Here is a 23,615-nt window from a genome sequence, read left to right on the forward strand (position 1 = left end):
GTCCAGTGCTGTGTGGTTTCTTCTTTGCTTCCAGTAAAAATAGATTGTTTCAAAATTCATATATTAATCCACATCCCAAATAGTTACTCTTCAATCACTCATGTTTTTACCCTTCCTACTACACTGTAAAGCTGTGGAGAGCCTGTTTGTGTTTCTTTTTATATTCAACTTTTCATGTTGGCTTAATTTCATATGCCTTCTAAAAGTGATATAAGATCAAATCTGGGTCATTCACCAGGACGAAAGATTTGCTCTTGCATGCAGTACTTCATCTCTAGGAGTTAACTTATTGTGGAAAGGTGATCTTGGCTTCAGTCAGTTCATGTGTTTGTTCATTCATGGTTTTAACTGCACATTGCATATTGTACTGTAGCATTCCAAGGTTCAGAAAAATTATTCCAATTAACTGAAATCTGTGCATGTCAATTAAGAAATAAGTGCCACTAACTTCAATGGGGTTTATTCCCTGTAAATTGATAACTGCATTGTTTGTAAGAGTAAGCCATTTTAGAATGATAAAACACTGAGGTTTTCTATAAATTCTATTGAAATACTTTGAGTAATAAATATTTTTGAGTGAAGTGATGGAGAAGGACACAGAGAGGGATCTTTTATTTTCTGGAACAGTTACTTCTAAAGATCGAATACTGTATGTTACAGAACAAATCTTCTAAATTCTGTGTTGTTAGTTAATTTCCAGTGAAACTTGGAAAGTTTTTATCAACTAAAAAGGGGAAAACCCAATTTTCTACTTATTTTCTGTGTTAATTGATTCTGCAGATTTTCTTATATCCTTGCTTCTCATGATTTTGTCGTTCTGTTTTAAACGCATTTGGGAGCAGTACTAAGAATTTGCAGAGGTGGACCTCTATAAAATCCTGATGGCCTTATCAAAACATTTCAACTTTCTGCAAAATCTTTCCCATTTTTTCTCTCATAAAATGCTCTTGGTGATAATTCTGTATTGCTTATTGCCACTAGATGGAAGTAATGCAGTTTAAGAAAGGTACCTTACTTGGAAGACCTATGTGATCATTCCATACTATCATACAGTATGGAAAATACAGATGAATGAGCAAAATGTTTTATAACAAGTATGTTGCTATTCGCACACCTCTGGACAAAGTAAACTACTTGGAACAGAATAAAACCTGATAACCGATACTAGGAGATCCAAACTTAACTTCGCTGGTGAGAAAGAGCTATTTCAACCCTTAACCTTTGGAAGAAATGACTAGCTCACCTCAGTGTGTGATCAGTACTTTTCTGGCCCTACTTAGATTTGGAAGCTAGATGGGGTTGGGTCTGAATGAGAAACCACCCAAAAAATCCTTGATCTAGGCCAGGAAGTCAAAAAATATTGTAGAAGGCAAATCATTTTTGTGAGCTGCCTAGAGTAGCCGCATGGCAAGATAGGCAGCAAGTAAATTTAACAAATCAATAAAGACTACATGACTTGATAAAGTTATCAGGATTCAAATTTAACTTGAAGTAGAAATTAGTTTTACTTAAGAAATGTATACACCATCTGGATCAGATTCTAGATTTACAAGAAAAATGCAACAATACAAAACAATCAAAACATAAAAGTTTTATTCATCTTAACCTCAGGATGAAGATTTGAGAACATGTAAGAACAGAAAAGAAAAAACAATTTCATTAGAACTAATGGACATTTCAATAGCTACAAGTGACAACTAAGGCAAGGATAGAATGCATAATTTTGAAAATTAGAAAGGAAAGCCAATAAAATAATTGAGATGCCTTGCTGTCACATTTTTAAAATTCTATTGTGGTTCAGCATTTTTTCCAATGAGGGCAAGGAACTTTAGTTACCACTGGAGAGAGGTATTAACTGTCCTTTTATGGTTTTATGAATATCTCTTAAAACACAATGATCTCCAAGGCCCAATTGCTTTTCCATAACTACCTCTTCCGTTGCACTGATACAACAGATGGGCCTTCAGTATTCCTCAAGGAAACTCATTTTAGATCTTTCTAAAGCAAGAACAGCTTTTTTCCTGTTTATTAATTTTCCATTTGTATCACAGACTCGTATTCAGAATCCTACTTCTATAGCCCTAATTTTAAATACAAGACTAATTTCAAAAATTGCAACTACAAAGCATGCACATATAATGACAATAGTTATAAATAACTGAGCACCATATAGCATTGAGACCAGCACTTTAGCCTTAAATAATTTGACAGCCGCTGGTACATAGCTGTTATCATGTTGACTTGCATATTTAATGATCACAAAGGATGCTTTGGGGGCTTTTACATGAAGGTTGCTTGATTGATCCAGTGAGTAGATGATTGAAAGTGAATGTCTGCATACTTAAAGGTCACCACTTGCTCAATATATCTGACATTAATCTTCCAGCTAATCAGTGACTTGAAGCACTTTCTGGAAAACATTAAGACCTTTGTTTAGGGTTACTGACCTCAAGCCATATGGCAATAAGAAGAGGCATCCAAGCAGTCCCACCTGGGCTATGGAAAGTATGGAGGTATCATCAACATAGAGAAGAATGGAAGAGTGGAGCGTGAAATTCTGGTTTAGCAAAGGCTTCAATCACAATATATCCATTTAACAATAATGGGGTTAGAATGCAATTTCCATTTATACTTTTAGCTTATTTAGTTCTCCTTTACAATTTATCTTAACTTGCATGGTACTTTGTGAATATAGTCATTAATTTAAGGATACAAGCAATGCTATAGCTGATTTTTTCTGGAGTCACTCACATGCTATAGAATCAAGGCCATATTTAATTTTATTAAAGCCACATAAAGGCTGCCTTTGGTAAGGCTATTCCTCAGTGAACTAATGTAATTTTGTGTCTTGGTCCAAGATTGAATAGCTGGGGGTATGAACCCTGCCTGCTCTGGTGCCAGGATGCTTTTGGAAAGTCCCAAAACAGTAAGTTTATAAAAGAAGAAAAAAAACTATATATAATTTACTGATTACAGATAAGGGACTGATAGGGCAATGGTTTGCACAATCAGATTTGTCTCTGTGTATAAGAAGAATAATGGAATTATTGCATAATTTATAAAATTCGTGTAATGAATAAAAGCTAAAACATGCCATTGGGTGAAATTGGTTTTTAAGAACTTGGGTAAACTGTTACCCACTCTTTGATGGGGGCTTTATTATTTTTCAACTGAGAAATTAATTTTTGAACTTCTGTATATTAGACCAGAGCCTTTATAGTTTATTATTTTCACATAATTTTGTTTTTATTATGATCTGGATTTGCTATCTGCTCTGAACATTCAGGAATATGAAGCATACAAAATAAATTATACTGTCCTAATTTTCCTTATAATATACATTTCTTGTATTTTGATATATTTTACAGTTCTTTGTGCTGTAGAAATGACATGATGAATAAAAATAGGCTACTAGTCAACAGAAGAAATAATGAGAGCCTTAATTCACCAATGTCTAGTTTTCCTTCTTTGAAACCTCTTCAAGTCAAAGACAATGTGTGTGTTAAGATAGAAAAACATTCTCCTTTAGGAAATCTAGTTGGAGATAGTTCTTGACTTACGACAATTGAGCCCAACATTTCTGTTGCTAAGTGAAACCTTTGTTAAAATGAATTTCATCCCATTTTACAACCTTCCTTGCCACAGCTGTTAAGTGAATCTCTGCAGTTGTTAAATTAGTAACATGGTTGTTAAGTGAATCTGGCTTCCTCATTGACTTTGCTTCGAGGTCACAAAAAGTGATCACATGACTTGGGACACAGCAAGAGTTGTGTGAAAAACAAGCCAACCATCTAAATTTTTATCACATGACAATGGGGATGCTGCAACAGTTGTGTGAAAAACAGTCATAAGTCACTTTTTTCAGAGCCGTTGTAACTGGTCACTAAACAAATGGTTGTAAGTCGAGGACCTGTCAGGCAAAAGGATGTCCTTGCTGAATTGCACATAGGTCCAGTGAAGCAGATTACTAGCTGATTGGGGGGGGGGGAGCAAGGGGAAGCAAAATCCTAAGATTTGTCAGATCCAATATTCACCTAATCTGACCAGTAATTCAGTAGCATTGAGGTTCCCAGCAAGAAAAGATGTATTCAGAAAACCTGAACAGCTACTATTTTATTAAATTTGCAGCACACATTTGGATCAGGAACTCAAAGTAGCGTACCAAATGCCCTATCCTCTCATTTTTCCTCACAACTCTGTAAGTTAAGTAAAATGGAAATAACTGAGAATGAGCTCTCCACTCTTAGTTTTAACATTTTAACACCTTTACCACCAACCATAACATATTGTCTACCCTAGGAAAAAAAACTTCTTTGCACTTGGTTTTCAACAATACGCTGAACAACATATTATCTCCAATGCTTCTGTATATTATATAAGGTGTTAAAAACAGGAACAGAATTGTTTTCTCCAGTTCCTGCTTTTGTTTAGATTTTGCAAACTGTTGTGAACAAGATTTTTGGTTGATAATTTATATATGTTCAGCTACAGGTCTCATTGGATTCACATGTAGCATGTTTCTTCCAGGTAAATTGGCATTCAATTGCAGCCTAAAGTGACCTTTTATTTTATCAAGCAAAGCTACACATCCTCATCATGAAGCATGACTTTATATTGCAATAAATTGATCCTCAAAGGGGAGATGCCATTATTCATTGAACGGAAAATTAATAACCATTTGCAAACATATATGGGTTAAATATCCAATCACTGGAGAAATGTAGAAAGGTGCTTCCAGTTCAATTGAAGAAAATGTGTTTCAATTGTTCTTTAATTATGGAATTTCACAAAGGATTCAGGAATCATATTATTTTTTATTTGCAAATTTTGCTTTCTTCCATGTTCTTCCAGTTCTTCCATTCTTCTTTGTAGACAAAGGTTGTTAAAGAGAAAAAAAAAATTCACCACACCTTTTGGGGAGTGCTATCTAGAACTGCCATTCTGAGAACACAGCAGGCCAGGGGATTCTGGACAGCTCTTGGTACAATCTAAAAATACTGTAACCACTGTACTGCTCTGGAGTTACATCTATGTATCCTTTAAATAAATAAATAAAATGGATTAATATATTTTTTCAGCATGCATGCTTGCCAATAAAGCTGGTATGGGGGAATCAATCTGCCTCATTCTCAAACGAGACACTGCTGCTTTCCAGTCACCTCCCATTTCCTACCCAGTGCAATTTTCTCTTATCACAGATCATTGTTCGGGAAGGGAATCTAGGCAAGCCAGTCAGTCAGTGAGACAGACAGACAGACAGACAGACACATCCCTTGGGAATGATAATTCTAAGATCTGTCGATGTAGAAACTAAAAAAAAAAAAAGCGGGAAACCTCACCCAGGGAAAGATACGCTACTTTGGACCCCTTGTTGTAACATTCTGGGAGTGTCAGGGGGTAAACGACCTTCGGTTTTCAACAGTGATAGAAGTAAAATTTGATCGGGTTCTCTCCAGAGGAGGTGCGGAGTTTCTGCCTGGGGTGGTGGCGTACCCAGCCAGGCTGCAGGACCCGGAGCCCCCCGCGCTGACCGTCCCGATCCGTTTTCCCTTTGTTCCCGCTTTGTACCGGATTCAACCCCGCGCTGCCCCCACTGTAGAGCTTGGCACACTTGTAGCCGCCGCCACGCCTCTTTGCGCAGGGAAGGCACACACTTAAACACCGTTGTCCGTTCAAGGACCTCCGGAGCCGGCACGGCCCGCCCGCCTCCCCTCCCTTCCTCTCCCTCCGCGGGCTGCCCCTGAGGCTTGGTCCACCGGGAGGAGGAAGTTTCCACGGGGAAAGACCCGGCCCTTCGAGGCTGAGGAGGCGCCGTGCTTCTGGGAGAAGAGGAGGAGGAGGAGGCGGAGGCGGGGGGCCGAAGCTGTGTGGCGGGGGCAGGACGCGCCCACGGACGCTGGAGGGGGCTCTACACCGCCGCGGTTCCCCTCCCCGCCTCCCCTTTAGGCGGGGGCCGGAGCGCTAGTGGGAGGAGAAGGAGCGGGAGGCGACGGCAGCCACAGCCACAGCAAACCCGGAGCTGCTGCGCCGCTTCCCCGCTCTTGCCTCGGCTGGACATCTCGAGTTCCCGCTCCCGCCCTTTTGGCCGGGGGGCGCCTTTTCGCTTTCCTCTCGCGCCTCAGCCATGGCGACCTCGGTCCCGTCGCTCCCTCGGCATTGCCCCCGTTCCCCTCCTGCTGCCGCCGCCGCCACCGTCGCATCCGCCCCTTCCTCCCTCGTCTCCTCGAGGACCTTTTAATGGCTCGGACCCTCCAGAGACCGCCACGCCGACTTGTTTGCGCCGCCGGTGGCCGCCACAACGAGCAAAGGAGAGGTGGGGAAAAATCCCGAGAGGAGTGCCGCGCACGGTAAGGGGGCGCAGGACTTGGAAACAATGGGAAGAAGCGGCTGGGGTGCGCGCGCGCGTCCTTCGGCTGGCTGGCTGGCTGGCTTGCGGGGAGAAAGCTCCGGGGGCGCGCGGGGAGAGGGGCTGGTTGGCAGGCGTGGGCCTGGGGCGGGGAGAAACGGACGGCGACACTTTAGCGGCGTGTGTGTGTGTGTGTGTGTGTAGTGGAGGGGGTTGAATCTCTTGCCCTGGAAATCCGCTTTAAGCAGGCTAAGGTACACACGTTGGTGTCTTTTTCCAGCTCTCCTGAACATCCCCGCCCCGCCCCGGGCTTGGTAGGCAAAGACTACTTTGCGAAGTTGGTGCCTTTTGTTTCTTCGGGATTCGGAACTTGTTCCCGCGAAGGGCCTTCGCTCCCTGCTCCGCTGACCTCGCTCTCCCCGCCCTTTTGCTCTTTGCAAGGAGGAGGAGGAGAGGAGAGGGTGGCATTATCCCAGCCCCCTTCTCCCCGCCAAAGCCCATTACACCTTATCACTCCCCAGGCAGAGACACCCACCTTTAATCATCCCGACTCTTCCCACCCAACCCTCCTCAGTCAGGTGGGGCTGGGCACAAAGGAAGGTGAGGGAAGAGTGTCTTGGTTGTGAGAAACCAGACCTGGGTCTGTCTGGTGTCATAGTGAAAGATCCACTGTGGCCCCTGGGAAAGGGAGCTGATCAAGACTTTCTGGAAAACGTGTTGTGGGAAGGGCAGAAGTAGCCCAGGTAGTGGGGCTGAGGAGAACTGGCTGTGTATAGAGTCAAAGTAAAGGGTGGATAGTTTGGGACGAGATCCTGTGGGTGGGTGGAACTTGAGTGTTTCTGGGGGGCAGGAGAAGCCAAAGTGACATACTATTTGTGAGAAGTTTTATATCCATTCTATTCTTTATACTGTTTCCATCTTCCCTTAAAATAGTAACAGACTCCATAATGGTCTGAGAATCAGTGTCTTCACTGAAGAATTGACAGGCAAGCTTGAAATTTAGTTAATCAACTAAAATGAGCAAACTTCCTCAAACCACAAACAAGTTACCCAGAGCTAATCCACATACCAAAGGATAAGGTTTGCAAACATGAGTTGATTAGGTCTTCCACAGGAACTGCATGTTCACAAGAGTAAACATACCTACAAACTCATGCCCCTCAAGTGTCACGGAGACACTTCACCTTGGACAAGCTCCCACTCTCAAAATCTACTGTACCCCATTTCTCTGCAGCATTCCCCTAAAAGCAAACAGTTTTGCTTTTAGGAATAAATATTTCTTCTTTCTTCACAGTTGTCTGGATTTCATTTTTATTTATTTTTGCGCAGCCCCAGCTGGAGTTAGAACCCCAAATTATTCTTCTGACATAATGAAGCTTTTGATGTTTAGGGCCAGGACACCTCAAATATAAATCAGATGTTCTGAGGAATTTTCTGGTGGATTGTGCCCACTTTGTTAATAATTAGGCAAGAGCTGCATTGGGTTATTCTGCTTCTGGTATTGAAACCTTTAGCTTGACCTTGAAGGGGTTGACCAGAAGCCAAATCTTTCCTTTAAATGAAACCATTCTACCCTGGGAAAGCAATGGTGTAGTAGCCTATTAAAAGTGCAACAACTTTCAATTTGGTGAAAGACATCATGTCTTGATATTTGCATCAGGCATTTATTAATACCAGTGATGTTTGTAAATTTGAAAACTGAGCAGAACAATGGTGGAAGTTACAAAATGGAAGAATTTGTAATTGCATGCAGTGGACTAGAATACACACCTATATTTGTTTGCTGGAGATCTAAACCAGGGATATATTTCAGATGTCAGTGAAAATGAAATATATTTCATTGGTTAGCCCTTCTGAACTTGATGCCCTTCTGAAGTTTTGGACAACTCCTGTTATTAGATTGCATGGGAATTAATAAGAATTGAAGTGTAAACATCTGGAGGACACCAAGTGGGACTGCAGACATTATGAATTGTATTATGATACACTGCTCCTAAATTAGGTGATCTACTTTCAGATCCCTCACAAATAAGCTGTTTTCTTATCACTCAATTATTCTGTGCCTGATGAATTATAACTGATTAAGTGGATATTTTATTTACCTAAGTGACTCTGGGAAGTTTACGGATAAATGAATAGAATGGAAAATGACTGTGACAAGAAATAACATGATTTTTTTAAAATTAAATTCTGGTAATTTAGTATCATTTGCAAGTTATCAATGCATTCTTATGTTTTGGGTACTTGACATTTTGTCATTTATTTTATTTTTTTATTGGGGCTTCTATGTAGCAGAACTGTACAAAGAAGTTCATGTTTCTCATCTATCAATGAACAGGTTTAGGATAGCTAGAATGTTTTGGATTAAGACATTTGCTGTGCTTGTATTTGTACTATCTTTGATATGCCTATTCTATGAATGCAAGTCATACATTTTGCCATTCTGTGCAGCCCTGCTCCTTAATAATTGATGACTGCCGCATGTCAGAGATACATTCCATGAATTAATCCTTTCCCACATATATTTAGATAGTAAGACAGTGTAATTTCAGTTTGTCATTAGTAGGATACTTCCATACGGCAAACCATCTAGAAAGGCACAAATATTACAAACTGGATGCAAAGAAGGTTGAAAGCGAGACAAGACTAGAGTTTCCAGAATGGTGCAGGCTAGTTTCTTCACAGCCAAAATGCACACGGGTTTTGAATCTTCTTGAAACAAATTCAGTTTTTTCTCTTGAAAAAAATAAGTGGCTCTGGACTTGAATTCCCTTGTACAATTTGCTATGTGACTGGGTCAGTCTCTTATTTCGCAGCATTGTTGTTTCAAGAATAAAACTGAGGAAAGTTCCTTCAGAAAAGATAGGATATAAATGCAACCAAGGAAGTACTAAGTCAGAACAACCACTGAATCTATTGAATTTGCTTTGGGAGAAAGGATGTGATGAAGAGACAGAGGTCTTCTGTCTGTAGGACAAAATACAGAAACTCAATGAAGGGCCAGCAAAGTAATTGCTTTCATGCTGTATGCTGGCTCCTCTGGAACAGGGGTCCCCAACCACCAGTCCGCGGAACAAGTCCTACCGGGCCGCTGGCTTGCTGGGCGCCGCCATCTTTTTTTGATGAAAACGTGCTTCCGGTGAGCTTTTCCGGGTAGAAAGCTCACCGGAAGCACGTTTCATCAAAAAGATGGCGGCGCCAGCGCTCGGTGAGCTTTTCCGGTAGAAAGCTCACCGGAAGCATGTTTTCATCAAAAGATGGCGGCGCAGCGCTTCGTGAGCTTTTCCGGTAGAAAGCCATTTCTACCCGGAAAAGCTCACCGAGCGCTGGCATCTTGATGAAAAGTGCTCCGGTGAGGTCACCGGAAGCACTTTTTCATCAAAAAAAGATGGCGGCGCCCAGCTGATGCTGGTACCGGGCCGCGGCGCCCAGCTGATGCCGGTACCGGGCCGCGGCGTAAAAAAGGTTGGGGATCACTGCTCTGGAAGACCAGAAGGGACTTTGCTTTACAGAGTCCGATCAAGGCATTGCTTTATGAAAGGTATGATTGAAGCAAAGCACCTCTTGGAAGGTTCACACATACATGATACTAATTTAAATGTGAAAAATAAAGATTGTTTATTTTTATTCTCTTCCTTTAAAAAAAAGCATTTATTACTTTTGACATCCTTTAACCTAAGCATGATACACTGAATGTAATGAGCTTTTCAGTCATGATCTCAAGGTTACTTTCAAATTAATAGGTCTCCAGGGAATGAGAAGATAACTACTTAGGCCCTAGGATTATTTAGTTATTTGTATTTTAACTTTTTAGCATGCATTCTTGTTGTAAAGCATCCAACACAAATCTTGGGAGATTTGTTGGCTATAACCCAATTTAAATAATATAATGCTGTTTATAAACACTCTCCAAACTGCTTTATTAGTAAAAGTATGGTGAACAGTTATGTACTCACATTAAAAATATTACTCTGCAGCTTGATGTTTAAATAATCAGATTACATATAATGTAGTATCATGGGTTAACTGAAGCTTAACTGAATTAATTAGTGTAGCTGAATTCAATGTTTAATTGGACTGGAATCTGCATTGACTGTAATATTTAATCTTCCAGCAATCCAGAACTGGAATCTTGCTTTAAAGTGACTTCATAAACATGGACTTACACTTACTGCTTTGATGACTAATACCTAAAACCATTACTCTTCCCAGCAAGAGTAGCAGAAGAAACAGCAAGACTAAGGAGATGAAAATCATGACTAGCTATAGATTGCTGAATTCCTTAGAAAATCCAAACATTGTTTGGGCTTTATTCTGTCCCTGGAGCAAACCACAGCCTATTGTAATGTCGGAATTGAATAAACTGAATGGTTGAGGATGGATTGGTGTATAGGTGGCATCTTATGAGCATATGAAAAGTTGCCCTGATAATATTAATTGTACAATATGTGTTTCTTCAGCTTTCTGTGTTTATTTTTAAATGTTATTTTATAAACCTTGTACAAAGTAGAAGATCAAAAGCAGAGATAGATATTATATAATAAAATATATTAAGAAAAGTAAGTGAATTTTGCTCCATTTTACAACCTTTATTGCCAAAGTTGTTAAATGAATCACTGCAATTGTTAAAGTTAGTAACATGGTTGTTAACAGAATCTGGCTTCGTCATTGACTTTTCTTGTCAGAAGGTCACAAAAGTTGATCCCCAGGATACTGCAACTGTCATAAATATGAGTCAGTTGTCAAGCCCATGAGTCTGAATTTGGATCACATGACCTTGGGGTTGCTGCAATGGTCATAAGTGTGAAAACGGTCATAAGTCATTTTTTTCAATGCTGTTGTAACTTTGAATGGCCACTAAAAGAACTGTTGTAAGTTGAGGACTACTTGTGATTGTATTTTCGTAGCAGTCTCCACATAATTTCTCTAAGACCGTCTCTCTATCTCACCACATTGTGATAGAAGAACTGCTAATGGATCACAGTCTCTTCTGGCTTAGATTAACCAGTGTAGATGGTGGGGAAGAGTTTTTCTTTTTCTTCCTTTCCCTCCACTCAACTTGAGACTTTGCATCTCTCTTAATCAGGGGTCTTCAAACTTGACAGTTTTAAGACTTGCTGACTTCAACTCCCAGAATTCCTCCTCCAGTCATGTTAGCTCAGGAATTCTGGGAGTTGAAGTCCACAAGTTTTAAAGTTGCTCTTAATCTTTTCTGGGAGTACGGTATATAGAAGGAAAGTGAAGATTTTTTTAATTGCATTACTTTATTTACATCTATTTGGTATAACTTTGGAAGACCAGGACACTCAATTTCCTATTCAGTACACATACTATTGATGTAAGGCTGATGATCATGACAATTAGACTCACTGTTAAAAACCATTTTCAAGCTTATTGCTAATAATGGCAGCTCAAATGAATCCATCGTTATCTAATGAGAACCAGTATTTTTTATTTAGATCTCCTCAGAAATATAAGAATGCTACAGATATCCCTCTAGTGTTACTTTCATTCTGCTGATGTTTAGTCTTGAAGGACTGTTCTAGGATTCTTAGAGGATTCAAAATGACAGCTGACATCCACCATGGGATTACATACTCAGTACAGAGTTAATGACCCATATTTCAATATTGGTAATTTATGTAGAGGTGATGGCAATCCAAGTGAAACTCTATCTTTCCCTACACTCTTGTGTGTATAAGTTCAGCATTTCCCCATATTTCAAACAAGTGACATTACAAACAAGTGATACTGAGGTATTTTTTCAGGACTGTGTGCATGTTTTCTAAATAATGTACGGTATATGCATAATAGACAGAAGAGCAGTGCCAGGAGGCATATAATGGAATTCTTAGCCCAGCTCCTGCTCCACAGAGGGAAGCATGGAAATGAACTTTCCAGTGATATGACTCTCACTGGACTTAAAATTGCTTAGCTGAAGCAACTGCATTACCTTTAATTATAGCATACAGAAGAATATGTTCCTAGCTAGTTCTTTAAATACATTTGTCCAGTAATTGTTGCATCCCATCTACTTTATATTTCCTCTCTTTTGAAAAAAAAAGGATCAACCAAATACAATTGTACATTTTCCTGCATGAAGCAGGAATGTTAGATTTAGTGGAAAATGTTGTGGGATAATAATAAGACCTGATGCTGTGAACTGCTGTGAGACTTGGAAAATAGTTGAAAATATATCTATAATTTTGATTATTTTAATGGATTATTTTAACATCCTTTCATTGACCTGTATTTTGCATCATCCAAATATGATTCACACTGACATTCATTATGGATTAGTTATGTTTCAGAAGTAAGTTTCTTCTGTTTTTAAAAGTTGGTATATGTTAACTTGCTATTCATGTGGATAAATCCAGATGGTCAGATTCTTGAACATTGATGGTCACCTTAATGTATTTTTCAGTTTTTTTCCCATTCACTGCAGTTATTTCCTGTTATTTATTATTAAAATCTAAACAGAAACATAATTTTTTCCCTTTTAGTAGGCTTTCATGTTTAATTTCTATTCTCCTGTCCTCAGTTTAAGAACCACCAAATAGATGTGGTACCTGTTAAAATAACTAACTTCCCATTCCTTATACATTTTTTTCTGGAAAACTTGTGTTCTTGCCTGGTGATGTCACTCTAAGTGCTCCATTAGCCAGTATGATACATGTGAAATGTTTACCTCCAAATAATCCAGGTTTTTGTACTCTTAAAATGCAATTTATATGTTAATCTATGATTCTTTATTTGAAAGTTCCATTGCTCCTTTGTCAGTGCTGCTTTTGATACATTACTCCCAAATTATTTGAGAACTGATTAGTAGCCCAGAACATCCTTTTAATTGTGGTATGCCAAGACAAAATATGTGCTGGTGTAGTTTTATTCAACTGCCCAGATAGTGTTAGCTTTGTGTTTTTGCACTGTCATTTTATACCCTGGTTATATTTGTTACTGATTTGTGATGTTTTGGAAATCTCTAACTATACAAAGGATAGCAGAGATTTTATACTGGTATTCCTTACTTGGAAGCTAGAAGAAACCAAGCTGAACTGAGCGTAACCATATTTCCATAAAAAGCATACTTAATATTTATGGAATGATATTTTCCAACCTTCTCAATCCCTTTGGTGTGTTTGGAAGTTATAGAAGGAGGAAGAATTGGCTGATTTCCCCATGCTATTGTGTAAACTGAGGTCCTGAATCAAACACATATCTTTTATGAATCTTAATGAATGAACTGATTTATTGCTCTGGCTTGCTATAATTTTCTGCAAATTCCAAACTTCTTTCAACAGAAACAGTTATAAACAACAGCCACTGAAGCAACTATCATTTTGGCAAGCTATGTAACTACAAGATGTTATAGACAGCTTTGTATGCTACCATTAGTGGTGAAATGTTTTTCCCATGGCATACTGTGATACTGGTGAACTGAATAAAGACATTGTGTGCTGCTGGGATAGAGAGGAAAACTAGCATCTTAGTACTATCAGAATGTGAACTTTGGGTTTTCTTCCCATGTCAGGCTGACTTGCTGTTGCCTTTCTTTTGGGTGCTCCAGAATTCATATGTCACAGCAACCCTGGCTATTTAATGGAAGAGGCTGGAGTTGGTACAAATGGAATTATGGCAAAGAGGCAGTAAGGCTGTGGCTAGAAATGAGTATGTCAACATACAAGTATCCTATTTTAGCAGAATATCAATGGTTGTAATCTTGACAATAGACAGGAAATTGACTCCAGGTTAAATGTATTGGATTTCATTTTCCTTTGAACTCAATAAGTCAAGTTAGTGATTGGAACTTTCTGCATCTGTGGACCATTAAATACAATTTTGGAAAAATTGCATTTATATATATTATTTCATCTCCTGCATTTTAAGACCCCTTTAAATTTATATCCCACAATCTAAAATTAAGAAGTTATTTTCTGTTTGAAGTTGGGGCTGATGGGCTGAAGGGGCCAGTGCAGGGGTGGGATTCAACCAGTGTAACAACCGTTTGCAACTCACCTTCTGCTGCAATCCCTGTATGTAAAACAGCGGATTGGCGCACATCAGCTGAACTGGAAAACCCAGAAATAAAGCACAAACTAGACCCGGGGTGGGCCCAACAGCTGATCGTCAGAACAAACCAGTTCGCTCACAGCTGATCTTCGGAGCTACCGGTTCGCCCAAACTGGGCCGAACCGGTAGAATCCCCGTGGGTTGTAGCCAGCTGATGGTTGGAAGCCTCCACTATGCATTGACATCTAGCCAGCTGATGGCTAGAGACCTCCTCACATACAATGAAATTTGGCTTGCTGCTTCAGCCCCATCTGAGCCAACAGTCAGCTGATTGTTGGCAAATGCTGAAAGTTCCAACTGAGGTAGCAAGTGGTTGTGGCAGGTGAATTTGGGTAACTTCTGATAGACCTTCTGATTGACCTTGCTGGTAGCCCACTCTTTGAGAATCTGACTTAGAGGGTCTGCTCTTCATCATACAAGTTTAACTTTCCATCCAGCTTGAGCAAGGTTTGTTGATTCTGAATTCTTACACAAGTGGCCTTTTCCATCCTCTCACCTTTTTTCCATTTTCTCACTAAAGCTTCAACCCTGCATTCACTAAAATGAATAAATAACATCTGAATTCAGAATTCTTTATATTATATTGAAGGATTTCAGTTGAAGAGATAGTTTTAAAAAAGGAAGCCCTTGGTTGGCATTAATTGTGATTGGGTTTGAAAGATCTGGTCAAGAATAAAAAAAAATTCTAGATTTTTTTATTGCTTCTTCCAACTTCTATTTAGCATTTTATTTATTGAAGATTCTGGCGCCTAGTGGTAGTTAATGGTCTGCTTTTGAATAGAAACGCTAGTAAAAATGTTCCTAAAGTAACAGTATGAATTTTCTCAGCTTGAGCTATTTATTTGGGCATATGTTAAAACTGTTCTTAGTTGATCATATAACTTTATGAAGTCTGTAATATGTTCATTCTTCTTGAAATGACATAGCTTGGTTGGTTTTTAACTAAAATGAGAAAGTTTTAATTTGTTTTGTTTGCAACCTAGTTTAATTTGTTTGCTTGCAATCCAGCTCATTCAGTCACTTTAATCAGGCAGCCACTGTAAGAACGGAGTGTGGAGACACAAAATAGTTCAGAATTGGAAAAGCCACTTGGCAGGGTTGCATCCTGTCACTTACCCTATCCAACATGTCCATAGAAATAGTTATGAGTGTTAGATCTGGAGGAGTGGGCGCAATAACGGAGACGAGGCATCGATAGTGACTCAACTCAACTCTTTAATAGTGACTTCAGAACAGAGCAACAACTAGGGCAGCAGCAGCTCTTTTATAGAGCTGGCTGCTGTCACAACAACCAATGAAATTGAAGTAACCGCTCTAAGAGCGTCCAATCAGCGACGGCCCATTGTCAGCCAATCAGGTCAGCCAGAATTGGCCAATCACGATTCGCTTATCCGCGGACCAATCAGAAGTGCAGGATTACAAGCCTGCTGCTGAAGTAAGCTAGTATAGTTATTGACGAATGAGTTTATTTAGTTCGTAACAATGAGAAATGCACATTTGGCAGAATCTACCATTGGGGTTAAAATCAATGGTAGAACTATCACAACTTCTAATATGCAGATGATACACATTGCTCGTGGAAAGCAAGGCGTGGAGTGACCAATCCTGAGGATCAAAAATGAAAGTGAAAAATTTTGACTGCACCTTAACATCGAGAGACGCATGGAGGTTACTGATCCATAGAGTGGCTTAGGGCCACAAACAACCGAATAGCTGACAACTATTCTTGCAACCAAATGGAGTGACAGTAATACCCTCCTCATATAGTGCCAGACACTTTTTTAAAATAAAAAATGTCATATAAATGAATTAGAATACCCTAAAGAAAATATTGTAGCTTCCTAAGAGCTGAAAAGACTTGAAAGAATTGATGTTTTGGATCATTTTCCACAAGGAAGTTTTCCAGGATATTATATTTCAGAAATTTGTTTTACAAAAGGATGGGACAAAAGGAAATATGTGCAGAAAGTAATGACTCACAAACCTATTATGCATGAGATGTGATCTGCATTCCATTTTGCCATTTATATTTTACAATACTTTCCCCTTCCCTATGGTTTTTAAAATAATTTTTCATTTAATTTTTGTGTTTATTTTTTATATGGTGAGCTAAAGAAGAGAGTGGTTATACTGTAAGTGTTGAGAAAAAGAACATTCTATATAATTGTGTGAAACAGCTGTGTTTAGTCAAAGGATACTGATATTTTTTGAGGTCACATTTTGAAAGGAAAACATATTTTCCAGAAATTAAAAGGAAATACTTAATATGATTGCCAAATTGGACATTGCAAACTCACTCCCATACTTGTTGTATGGGATAGAAAATCAATCCAGATGGAATTTTTTAAAGGAAGTGCTGAAGATGATCTTCATTTCTTACTAATTTTTAAAACATTGTGAGATGCTATTAAAGTTTTGGGCTTATTTTTTCTTTTGTAGAAAATCAATTTGAATTGATTTCTGAATTTTGCCCACTGGGGCCTTTTCAAATAGTTCTGTTGCTGCTAAAACCATACTGAATGATGTGAAAAATCCATCTTTTGTGTGGAAAAAATGAAAAAAAATGCTGCTTAAAGAAGTGATCAAATATTAATTTATTATAGGACTTGGAACCAATGTACATTTAGCTTGTAATCACTTAGTAATTAATCAGATTACAAATACATGAATCAAATTTCCTTGGCTAGGTTGTTCAGGAATACAAATAGGCTAACTTAAAGGAAAACATTTAAAGTTTTAAGATTGGTTGAAAGTAATACAGTACTTTGTATATGCTGTAGCTTCTTTGTGGGCCAAACAGCACACTCTGTAATAGAGCACATGCTTTGCATGCTAAAGGCCCAGATCAATCATTGGGATTTTCAAACAAGGTAAAGATAAAGACTTCCTTGAGTCAGTCCTAACCATAGTTTTTTTTTTCTCCTTTGGAAATGCATTGTCATTGCGGCCTACCCAGATCCTACCCCTTCCCCCCAGTTTAGCCAGTAGCTTTAGGATTTCAAGGCAAGTTGTTACTACTTGACTCTTAGTTTTCAGGATATAAGTCAAAGTTTGCGCAATAGAGCCACCTATTCTGAAATCATAGAGTTTTAGTTCTAGTTCAGATAAAATAAACAAAAATATGTACCCATTTCATGTATTCACAACTATGTATACACTTATACTTATTATCTTGTAAACAATTGGCAAATCAAATAAATAAATAAAAATAAATAAATAAAAACTTTCCAAATGTGGACTGTGACATCTCTAGCTCACCATACATGCATACTAAGAGTAGTTTAGCAATATATAAATAAATAGATTGACAATGTGATTAAGCAGAAAGCAAATTTCTGTATCACGTTTTGTTGAGTTACATATAGCACATATGCATCTGAACTATACACTTCTTGTATACCCAAATATTCAAAGTGATCATTATCATGATCAGAAAAGGAGTAGTATGTGAATGGGAAGTTGTTATCAGGGTTATCAGATCAGACTTCAATAGCCAATATATTGTACAACCCATACTCAGAATTTTACAAAAAAATTAGTAGGGCACTTTTCTTAACATTTAGGATATAGATTTTACTTTTAAAGTATCTCAAGCAGAATGTACTGATTTTTTTTCCAGCAAAAATCTCTAATTGGGCAATATTTTTCACTAACGTTTTTTGATAAATTTAAAATAATTATAAAATTATTTCTCTTATTTTTTTAGCATTTAATCAATGTCTCTTACTATGCAGTTATAGATTTCTTTTTCAGTCAGAAAGAATAATAATGAGTGATTAGATGTGTTCATTAGCCATTTAATATAATCTATTATAAAAAGAGTTTAAACAACTCATAAAATTAGCTGCAAATATGGCTTCGCTGTTCCAGCAAGAGTGATTTGTATAAGGCTACAATCCTGTTTGGACTGAATTTCCAAGTTTGTTATGTTTCTCATTGACTTATAGCATACCCAGAATATTTGGAGAGCAACCTAGCCAGATGGCTGTGAATACTGGTCTTAAAGCCAAATTTGCATTTGTATCCATGCTCATAACACTTGATTAATAATGTATCCCATCAAAAGTATTATATGGGATATGGAACTTTTTATGTATATTAAAATATATCAATAAGACATATTTTTAAAAAATTATATGGGACTTAAAGGATTTTTAAATGGCTGTAAAATTGATAATATCTAGTATAGGGTTTAGTAGCTGGCTTTTATCTTTTCGCAAGCTTTATTGATAGATTTAGCACATTTTAAAATATGGATTCATTTTACATCTTAATTATTTTAAGTACCATTTTAAAGGTCATTATTTTAAAAAATAGATCAAATTGCTGGCAGTTGGCAGAGTTAGCCTGCAGATAACAGATAATCAGAGTTGGAAGGGACCTTGTAGGTCATCTAGTCCAACCCGCTGCCCAAGCAGGAGAATACATTGCAGTCTTTTTTTTTTCTTTGCAGGAGGGAACCTCCAAGTAAAATAAAACAAACCGAAAGGGACAGGAGAGCAGAGATTTTCTCTTAATTTTTTCCCTAATTTTTGCTCCCTGAATTTTTATAGTCAAGGGAAGGCCAAATTTTTGGACTAGCAACCATAACAGAAATCTTAAAACCACAGTGACTGTCCTCGGGAGGAGGAGAGCATGCAGTCTAGAAAATGTCTGTGAGGTGGCTATAGAGAACAATAGATCACTAATTTATCATAAGACAAATAGCTGAGTTTGCATTCTATTTGCTCTGAACTACCCAGGACTTTGTACCACATTAGCTTAGCTTGTCTCATTTTTTAAAATTTTATTTTCTAAGAAAGGCCTAAGACAGTGTTTTTAAAATATGGCAAGTTTAAGGTGGGTGGACCTCAACTCCCAGAATTTTCTAGTCAGCATGCTGACTTGGGAATTCTGAGAATTGAAGTTCATTACTTCTTAAAGTTGCCAAGTTTGAAAAACATCAGTCTCAGGTACCTATGTTGGCTGAACAGCATTTTTACAAATAACAATACGCAAGAGATTTATAGTCTTCCAGCTTCCAAAATATGGCTTGAGGAATTCCTAGGAAAAGACTTGTAAATGCTGCAATGAAGGGATAAGCTATAGCTCATGCAACCTTCTGACATTATACCTTTTAGCCTTTAAGTTGCTTAATCCTTAAGGATTATTGTAGTGTTTTGCAACTGCAGACTAAAATAACTTCAACAGACTTGAGTGAATTAATAAAGGCAAACATTTCAGAGTGGAACCAATATTTTAAATAAATCTGTGTATTTGATAGGCAATATGTAGCCTTCCTGATGACATTGGATAGCTGTTCCCATCAGAAGCTGAAAAGGACTGATGGTAGAAAGCAATGAAGCCAAATAAAAATCTAAACGGTGCCAACTTTCTTGTATTCCAAAATTGAAAATAGTCTTGAATTGCCTCCAATAATAAGTTTTGACTCTTTTTGTTTTTTCTTCAAAATTAATACGTTTCATTGGGGTTCTTTTTCAGATTGCTGTGCTTTAGCACACTTCTGGAAAGACACCAGGTCTATATTCCAAACTTTAGTATGGTATCATGTAATATATGTATCTACAATTTGCAGCCTATGTTATTGTTGCAGAAAACTGAAATTGATTTATTTTTTCTTAATTTAAATATTCTTGCCTTAAAGAATGGTGTTCACATTATACCTAGGGAATGAGCTTGCTTATTTAAATATGTCATGAGTTCTTTTATTGAGAACTGTTAAAGAAATTTTGATTCCTTTATTTTCCATGACATTTACTTTAAAGGACTACTAAAAACCATCCATTTAGTGATCAGTCAAAGTTAGCACAGCAGTGAAAAAAGTAACTTATAATATCAGTCCTTATGCATACAACCATTGCAGCACCCCCATAATCACATTGCAATTTGGTTGCTTGGCAACCAGCATGTATTTTCAATGGTTGTAGGGTCCCAGGGTCATGTGATCTCCATTTATGACTTTTCCAGCTGGCTTCCAACAAAGTCAATGAGAGAATCTGTGTTTGCTTAATGGCCATGTGCTTCACTTAATAGCTGGAATTTCTCATTTAACAAGTGTGGCAAAAAATGTTGTAAAATAAGGCTTAACTCACTTGGCAGCTGGCTTGCTTAGTAGCTGGAATTCTGGTCTTAACTATGATCATAAGTCAAGAACTAGTATGTAGCTGAGTGAATGTGATAGCAATAGCACTTAGACTTATATATAGTCCTTAGACAAACATGACTTAGACTTCACAGTGCTTTATAGCCCTCTCTGAATGGTTTACAAATGTTGGCATATTGCCCCCAACAATCTCCACCTCGGAAGGATGGAAGGCTGAGTCAACCTTGAGCCTGGGGAGATTTGAATTGCCAAATTGCAGGCAGCCAGCAGTCAGCAGAAGTAGCCTGCACTACTGTATTCTAACCACCGCACTACCATGGCTCTTATATTTTCCAGCTGGTACAAGAATCTTATTTTTAATAGGGCCTGCGTTAGTTTTCATATATCTGTGCTTTTGTTAATTTCATTAAATGGAATTAAAAAGTTTGGCTGAAATTGTATCTAAGACTCTATCTTCTCATATTCTGGAATAACTGCAAGGTGCTTATTGTAGCTCTTGGGTTGTATTAATTACTCAGCTGTCTGAAAGTGGAAATGTGTGTTTAAGGGTATAACTCAAGAGCATTTAGCTAGGAGTTTATTTATTTTATGTGTTAAATTTATATGCTGCCCAGCTCACTAACAAGTGATCCTGTGGAGCTGAGATCTACAGAACTCAATGACACTGGATTATAATTAAATATGAAAGGCTTTTTGTTAAACATTTTAAGCTCTGTAAATGTCTTACTTTATAACAAAATATGATACTAAAGAAATATTAAAATATTGATAATTTAGAATTAAAGTCTTTTAAAGTATTTTTTCAAAGAGAATAATATAGTATGGTAGTTCTTTACATTTGAAATCATTAGGACATGAAGCAGTATGTGAACACAGATTTGAAAATTATTTTTCTAGAAGTATGTAAATAAAATAAATTAGTTCCCTTTAAACCAAGAAAAGGCAATTTTAGCTATCACTACCTCCAGTAAGCTCGAAAATTGTTTAACTGTTGAGCAGATTGTTCTTCATGTAATCATTCTATCAATGCTACATTATTTCAAATTAGATAATAATAAAGTCCAGTACCTACTGCATTGATTAGGAAATTGGGGTAGGGTTAAAAAATAGACATAAAATATGTTAACCATTTAAAATGTCTTCTATTCTCAAACTGGGAAATATGATAAGACTTACATTTGGTTCCTACATGATGAGTGTAAACACAAGCTCAGTTAATAAATGTTAGGTTTTTATCTATCTTCTGTTGAATAGCCAGTTCTTCACATTGCTTGGATGTGTGCCATGGACTTACTCTGATAGTTGATTTCCTCTATATGGATAAACTCTTACCAGAATTTGTATCTTTTTTGATTTCTCTTTTATTATTTCTCTTTGATTTCTAACCATGTTTGTATTTCAGAAAAATATTCCATGTATCTGATCATTTTAGTATAAGAAAGATTACTCATAGATAAAACTACGTTACCGTGAAGATAAAAATGTGTATTTTGACAGATAAATTTATTCCATTCATCTGAAGAAATAGCCTTGATCCATGTAATCTTTATGACAGAATAAAAATAAATTTGCTTTAAAAGACCCATCCGCATCTTTATTATTCTTATATAAACAAACTGCTGCATGAAATTACTCTTTTAGCTTCCAGTTTTAAATAATTTCACTCAAATAACTTGGTGACATTTAGATAATTTGCATCATATTTCCCTTAAGGTTGGCTATAGTTATGACATTTAGGTCTGGTGGGACTTGAAGGTCAAAGTTTATGCAAGATATCAGGTAGCGTATTGCTTATATAGTTGAAATGCTATAATTAAGAAAGGGAGCCTAATATTTTGCAATAGGCAATTACTCCTCCATATTGAATGTTCCAGTTGACAAGCTAAAGTCTACGGTTTTTGTTCTATGGAAAGTTGCAGGCCAGACTGAAGTCCAGGAATGTAGAATGGCTACTCCCACACCTCCAAACAATACATACATTAAGTCTAAATTAGTATTCAAACTTGTCACCTTATAGGGGAGATGGGTGACAGAAAAATTAATAAATAAAATAATAAATAAAATTTACAACATCATCACTTTAGCCATTGTCTATCCACAATGTGTGTAAATGATGAAGGCCTCTTCCGCATGTTTCCAATCAATTTTCCAAACATGGAAAATTTATATACATTCCTGTTAATCAGTATTTCTTAATACTGACAGCTTGAGATACATAGATTTCAACTCAACATGTGAGCTGGGGAATTCCGGCAATTGAAGTCCACACATCTTAAAACCATCAACATTGAGAAACCCTGCTTCCATTTAGCTTAAAATGTATTGGTGGTTTCTTCCTCCATCAGAATCCACTGGGCCAGCTCTGGTTAACACAGGTGATCAACTCTGTAACTAACAAAAGAAACAGACTGATATACTGTATATGTTACCGATAGAAGAAAATAGGTAGCTCACGGTTGAACTGTGAAGTCCTTGGTGTTCTCTGAACTTGGTTGTTTGTTTGCAGACATAACCGGCCAGATAATATCACTGCAAGCATGTGTGTGTTTACTCCTTGTTTATATAAAGTAGTTTGCACTGTCATTGTTGGGGATGTGATTTTCTTCTTGGTAGTTCCTTGAATAAGGAACTACCTTGAAGAATATGTTCTGTTTGATGATTTGTCTGTGTTAATCTCTGCTTAATTCAGTTGGTCACTGAAGAGGATGTGTTCTGGTTGTTTTATTTGCTGCTTATCTTTTTTATGGTCTCTTGAATGGTGTGTAAATGTGTCTGGTTTTTATCTCTATGTGCCTGTTGGTGACTGATATACCTGAGTGACAAGCTTCCAGGAATGTCTTAGCATTGTTGCATTTATCTTCGTCTAAGTTACTGACAGTTTCCCAGTTGAAAATATGGTTGAGACTGTACATGTATTGTGAATAAAATGAGATTGGGGTAGTGACATTTGGTTAAGTTACTTTCTTCTTATGCCAGCAATAAACAGAACCTGAGACACAAGTTTTACAGTTCCAAAACTTCACCAGCATCTTGTTTTACGATGTTTCTGGACAGTGAAACTAACTAAATCAGTAGCTTTTTAAATCATAACAGATA

General features: G+C 37.6%; 1 protein-coding gene across 9 annotated transcripts in view; it reads left to right on the forward strand.

The window, feature by feature from the left end:
- The first annotated feature begins 5,635 nt into the window (after nucleotides 1-5,635).
- The window catches only part of FARP1 (FERM, ARH/RhoGEF and pleckstrin domain protein 1), a 144,763-nt gene continuing 126,783 nt past the window's right edge, over nucleotides 5,636-23,615 (forward strand). For 8 of the 9 annotated variants that reach the window (XR_015749909.1, XR_015749910.1, XR_015749912.1 and 5 more), the window contains exon 1: nucleotides 5,651-6,347. The gene's annotated coding sequence lies outside the window, so the exon portion shown is untranslated. Of the gene's footprint in view, nucleotides 6,348-23,615 lie in introns of all 9 variants that reach the window. The other variant, XM_087967300.1, reaches the window with a different exon arrangement.

This window comes from Notechis scutatus, chromosome 5, assembly GCF_049901735.1.
Source record: "Notechis scutatus isolate UNSWTSFEM ecotype Mainland chromosome 5, rNotScu1.2, whole genome shotgun sequence".
Classification (NCBI taxonomy): domain Eukaryota; kingdom Metazoa; phylum Chordata; class Lepidosauria; order Squamata; family Elapidae; genus Notechis; species Notechis scutatus.